At 36.2% G+C, this 6818-nt stretch overlaps 1 pseudogene; it reads right to left on the reverse strand.

The window, feature by feature from the left end:
• Positions 1 to 6818, reverse strand: part of LOC102495177 (protein CDV3 homolog) — a 13714-nt pseudogene that overhangs the window by 1330 nt on the left and 5566 nt on the right.

Here is a 6818-nt window from a genome sequence, read left to right on the forward strand (position 1 = left end):
AAGAGACATAAATTGAAAAATCACCCCCCAAGGGGAATGGCCATGCCACAATCACTTCTCGTTCATTCTCTTCTCAGGACATTGGACACAAATACACACACACATGTGCCCAATGTGAGTTTAAGCCACCAGACCATGATCAACTACATGGGAGTCCAGCAACATAGCCATTATGCCAACTGCTGGCCCCAAGAGAAGCAATTTCAATCAAAATTATTGCTTCTAGCAAGATTATCCTTCATTTGGGAAAAAAAAAAAAGATTAAAATCTTCTCAGACAAAACTGGAGGAGTCTGACCTGGTGGGGTCCCAGGATCTGTTTTGAGTCTTTGACCTTTGAGGACAGCTTGAGGACCTTTGAGGACAGTGACCCCCCTCAGACTCCTTGATATGCTACTTTAAAATAATTACATAGCTCTCTTATACATCCTGAGTATTTGATAAGATTTCCCTAAAGTCCCCCCAACCACTCCCCTTTGCCCTAACCACCTACTGCTAATTACAATGCTTCATCCCTGAAGTCACATCTAGGCAGAAATCTTCTTGACCTTTGGAAGGCCCTTCAAGGTACATTTAACATAAGTTTAAAAATAAACTTTTAGGTAGAAAATGGCTCAAGACACTCCCGCCCCATGGTAGCTAATATTCTAACAAAATACATAACAGCGGTGCCAAAGGCACAATAGAATGCTTATATATGCCACAAACTCACTTTAAATTTCTTCATTAACTTGTTGGTCACTTTACCACCTGTTGAAAAAGCTGTATTCTTGCCCTCATCAAGTGAACAATAGCTTCACCCCTTTTAAATAGATAAGTATATTAGGATTCCTTGAATTAAGTTTTAGATCCCTATAAAATTATGTAAGTGTCATTCTTTACTGAGATCCATAAGAACTAATATCTATACATGAGATTTTCTTTTCTCAGCATCATGCTCAGTAATCACAAGATGGCTGCTGCTGCATCAGCTGATAATTATCTCTGCTTGCTGGAGCTGCTTTCTTGAAACTGCATTCCATGAAGACCTGCCTACATCAAACGAACAACTGCAGAACTGCAATAGACCCACCCTTAATCTAACTCTGAATGGAACCTATGTTCCCTATTGTTAAAACTTTATGAACTGATAATTAGAACACATAGCCCCTCATCCATTTACTTGCATGTATCACATTTTCAATAAAACAGCACGTTGATTCCTAGCAGTGGTCACTCTACAGAGAGCAATCTCTGGGGAGTGTCCAACTCAGGATGTGCATGAAAAGGCATCGAGGCCTCCGTCTTCCTTTCCTGCACTGGTTCTGATGAGAGAACCCACCCATGCCAAGGCTGGACCCCAGCATAAAACAAAGAATTTGCCAACAACAAATGAGTTCTTCAAGAACCTTTGAAAAGAAGGGACCTGCAGGCAGCATGGTGGTTAAAGGCACTAGATTCCCACTTGGCTGACCATGGTTTGAGTTCTGGACTTGGTGGCTTGCTTTCTCACTTTCCTTTTCTATCTCTGTCTCTCTCTGGTCAAATTAAAATAATAATAATAATAATAATGACAAACATAATTTTTAATAATTAAAAAAAAAACTCTGAAAAGTTTCCTGTTTCAGGAAAGCTAAAGAATAAACAGCCAGAAATAAGGGAATAAAAGACAACCAAGACAATGGCCAACTTAAAGGTAGGGACAGATCTGAAAATATTGATAATAACATGGAATGTTAATGGATTAAATTCTCCAATAAAGAGAAGAAAATATAAAAATAAATTTATCTACTGCCTACAAGAAATGCATCTCATGAATAAAGACATACTTAGACTGAAAGTGAAGGGTTGGCAAAAGGTATTCCATGCACATGGGAACCAAAAAAGAGCTGAAGTCATGATACTCATTTCAGACAAAATAGATTTTGAAGAGACAAAGAAGGGCACTATATAGTAGTAAAAGAGCTAATCCATCAAGAAGATATAATGCTTATAAATACCTATGCACCTAACTCAGGAGTATCCAACTATGTGAAGGAAAGACTATTAGATAACAAGGGAGAGACAGACTACAACACACTGACTGTTGGAGACCTCAATACCCTACAATCTTCCCTGGACAGATCATTTAGACAAAAATAATTAAAGAGATAAAGGACCTAAATGATGTCATAAATCAAAAGGACTTAATAGACATCTATAGAACCTTTCACCCCAAAACCATGAAATATACTTTTTTCTCATCCCTTCATGGAACCTTTTCAAAGATTGACCATATGATAAGGCACAAGGTAAGCTTTTACAGATTTAAAGACATAGAAATTATATCCAGCATCTTCTCTGACCATGATGGAATTAAACTTCATATTCATTTTAAGAAAAATAGTCAAAAATACACAAACACATGGAAACTAAATAACTTCTGTGGGGACACATTTAAGACAGAGAATCTGAGGTGTGGGAACATGCTCTGAGCAAACACCACCTGCTCTTTTTGGGTTTGGCAGAACCTTGTAACTTGTCTTTCACTGACCTTGGCTGCAGACAGAACAACGGTGGAAATTACTAGTGGTGTTCCAACAGACACATCTGATGGACTTCAAGAAACATCTTGACCCCAATAATTAAAATCCAATCCCTGCTCTGCATCTGAAAGGTTCTTTAGACTTTTCTGGGTGTGGCAGTGCACTCCTTATAGAGAAGTTCTTTAGCTCCTTCCCCACACCTAACAGCTAGTTCTCTGCATTAGAAAAGAAGATGAGATTTTCTCTTGATGGGATTATCATCAAGGGATACACCTGGCCCTGGTATGACTAATCTCTTATAGACCTGTTAACTGCTTTTTATTGTCTGTAACCTGGAAACCAATCTATGAAGTATCATGAAACATACATGTGTAAGGTCTCCTTGTACTATAAATAAAGACATCCAGTTTGTCTGGGCGGGACAAGTTGCTTGGGCTACCTAGACTCAGGCTGCCTGTGTCCATTTCTACTCTATCCCTTTATCTCATTCTTTCCAATTCCCCGGTCCTGGCAAGATGGAGGACTTTCTCTTTCTCGTCCTCTTTCTCTTCCTCACCAGCAGCCCCCTGATCATCATTCAAACAGACCCAAAACCTGGGGCGGACGCCAACAAACTTCTTCAGGAATGACATCAAAACTACTGAAGAAACTAAGACAGGAATCAAAAGATTCATGGAAGCAAAGAAAATGAGGACAGAAGTTTCCATAATCTTTGGGACACTGCAAAAGCAGTCATCAGAGAGAAGTTCATAGTAATTAGTGCTTATAAGAAGTAGATGAAAATAAGTCAAATGGACCACCTAACATGTCTCAAAAAATTGGAAAAGCAAGAGGAAAAGATTAAAAAAAAATCTCTAGGAGAAAATAATAAAGATCTGAGCAGAGATAAATGACAGAAAATAAACAAACTATACAGAAATTAAGTAAAAGTAAAAGCTGGTTCCTTTAAAAGATAAACAAAATTGACAAACTGTTAGCTTGACTAATTAAGAAGAAGATAAAAAGGAACCAGGTAAATCAAATTTCTAATAAAGTAGGCAATAAAACAACAGACTTAATAGAAATATAAAACATCATTAGAGGATACTATGAATAACTCTATGTAACAAAAAAGAAAATGTGGATGAGATTGACAAATTCCTGGACACATATCTATTGAGATAGAGTCAAGAGGATGTAGAAAGTCTGAATAGGCCAGTAACAATCCAGAAGATTGAATCTCCCAACAAAGAAAAGCCCTGGTCCTGATGATTTCTCCTCTGAATTCTAAAACTTTTAAAGGAATGTTAACTCCCATACTGCTCAAGTTATTTCTAAAGATCTAAAAGGGTGAATCTTCCTAATGAATTCTATGAAGCCTCCATTGTCCTTATCCTTAAAACAGACAAGGACAGGACAAAGAAGGAAAACTATAGACCAATATCCCTGATGAGTACAAATGCAAAAGTTTGCAATAAGATACTTGGAAATCATAGCCAACAACATATAAAAAAGATTATACATCATAAACAGGTAGGCTTTATTCTAGGGATGCAAGGTTGGTCCAACATATAAAAAACCATAAATGTAATACACCATCTTAACAGGAAGAAAGATAAAAACCATATGATTATATCATTTGATGCAGTAAAAACATTTGATAAGATACAACATCCATTTATAATCAAAACTCTTAGCAAAATTGGCATAGAGGGTCATTTCTCAACACAATAAAAACTATCAATGAAAAACCCATAGCTAACATCATCCTGAATGAGAAGAAGCTGAAAGCCTTTCCACCAAAAACAGGTACAAGACAAGGATACCCACATTCTCCAGTCCTCTTCAACATAGTACTAGAAGTCCTTGCTAGCACAATGAGAAAGGAGAATAAAATAAAATGTACTTTAATAGGAAAAGAAGAGGTAAAACTATCTCTATTTGCAAATGGCATAATGGTATACATACAAGACCCAATGGTATCCATGAAAAAAATCCTAGAAGTAATACATGAATACAGTAAGGTTTCAGGATACAAAATCAGCATACAGAAATCTATAGCATTTGTATGTATGAACAGCAGGCAGATGGAGATAGAACTGAAGAAAGTAATTTCATTCACTATAGTCACAAAAGTATAAGATAGCTAGGAATAAATATAACCAAAAAAGTTAAAGACCTACACAACAAAAACTGTGAGAAGCTAAAAACAGAAATTGAAAATGACCCCAAAAAAGTGTAAGGAGATCCCATGTTCCTGGATTGGAATAATAAATATAATAAAATGGCAATTCTACCCAAATTAGTGTGCATATTTAACACAATTCCCATTAAAGTTCCAGAGACATCCTTCACAGACCTAGAAAAGACAATCATACAATTTTTCTGGAATCATAAAATACTGTGTATTGCCAATGCAATCCTGCACAAGAAGAGTGGAGTGAGCAACATCTCACTCCCTGACCTGGAAATATACAAAGCTGTGATAATCAAAATAGCATGGTATTGGCACAAAAAGACAGATGGATCAGTGGAACAGAATAGAGACCCCAGAAATAAACTCCCAAATATACAACTAACCTCTTTTTCACAAAGAGAGAGTGCCATATTCCAAGAAACAGGCTCTGATGCCGCTGTCTCAAAACATTATTGAGACACCTTTAGTCACAGCCAGCCCCAGATTGTGGGTATAAGTATGCCAAGTATATCATGGAAGTCTCTAAACCTTTCCATGTGTCATGTTTTATCACTTTGCAATGTGTCATGTTTTATCACTTCACATTTGTTATTTTTTGTCTCAGAAAATGGCCATTCTAATGGGGGTAAAGTAAAACATCACTGTAGCTTTGATTTATATTTTACTGGTAATTAGTGATGTTTAAATTTTTTTCACATACTTCGTCATTGTATGTTTCTTTAGAAATGTTTACTAGTGTCTTGACTTAATTTTGTAACCTGGGTTTTTTCCTCAGTTGGGTTTATTGATTTTCTTTTATACTCTGAATATGAATCCTTCAATAGATGAATAGATCAAAAGTACATTTTTCCCTCTCCTACAGGATGTCTCTTCTTCCTGTTGATTAATTTCTGAACAGAGTCATTTTAGTTTCCTATAATAACTGTTGTACCTTTTTGCTTTTGTTGCCTCTGATTTTTTAGGTCTTCATCAACAAATCTTTTCTCAGACCAATACCTGAGGCATTTCCCCTAATTTTTTTTTCTCTCCTGTAGTCTTGTTATCTGCCTTACATTTAAATTTAATCTGTTCTTTCTGAAGTAGATATTGATTATTTTCAGAACCACGTTGAAGTACTGTTCTCTCCCTATCTATGATCCTGGCCTCATTGTTGAAAATCAGCAGCCAGCAGATGGTGTGGTGGTTGACAGTACTGGGCATCCACAAGGTCGATGGCAGTTTAAGTCCAAGATTTGATGGCTTGCTTTCTTGCTCTCCCTCTCATTCTGTTTTTCTTTGGTCAAAACAAAAGGAAGTAATAATAATCACATATAATTGACCAAGATTGAGCCAGGAGGATATAGAAAGTCTGAATAGGCACATAACAAGCCAGGAGATTGAATCAGTAATAAATAACCTCTCAACAAAGAAAAGCCCTGATCCTGATGGCTTCACTCTGAATTCTATCAAACTTTTAAAAAGGGGCTAAGCCCCATTCTGATCTAATTATTTCTAAAGATCCTAAAGTGTGAATCTGTCCTTAAATCATCCTACAAAGGCTCCATCACCCTTATCCATAAAACAGATAAGGACAGGAAAAGGAAAGAAAACTATAGACCAATATGTCTGATGAATATCGATGCAAAGATTCTCAACAAGATACTAGCAAATCATATCCAATAACATAAAAAAAAGATTATAAATCACAACCAGGTAAGCTTTATTTCAGGAATACAGGTTTGACTCAACATATGTAAAACCATAAATGTAATATACTGTATTAACAGAAATAAAAATAAAAAACACATATGATCATATCAATTGATGCAGAAAACGCATTTTATAAGATACAACATCCCTTCATGATCAAGACTCTCACCAAAATTGGGATAGAAGCATCATTTCTCAGCAAAATAAAAGCTATTTATGAACAACCCATAATGAACATCATCCATAATGGAGAAAAGCTGAAAACTTTTCCACTAAAAACTGGTAGAAGGCAAGGATGCCCACTTTCTCCACTCCTTTTCAATATATTACTGGAAGTGCTTGGTAATGCAATCAGAAACTAGAATAAAATAAAAGCCATTCAAATAGGAAAAGAAGAGGTGAAACTCTATTTGCAGATGACATGATTGTATACATAGAAGACCCAATGGT

This window comes from Tupaia chinensis, unplaced genomic scaffold (genome assembly GCF_000334495.1).
Source record: "Tupaia chinensis unplaced genomic scaffold, TupChi_1.0 Scaffold144355_1, whole genome shotgun sequence".
NCBI classification, from domain to species: Eukaryota; Metazoa; Chordata; class Mammalia; order Scandentia; family Tupaiidae; genus Tupaia; species Tupaia belangeri.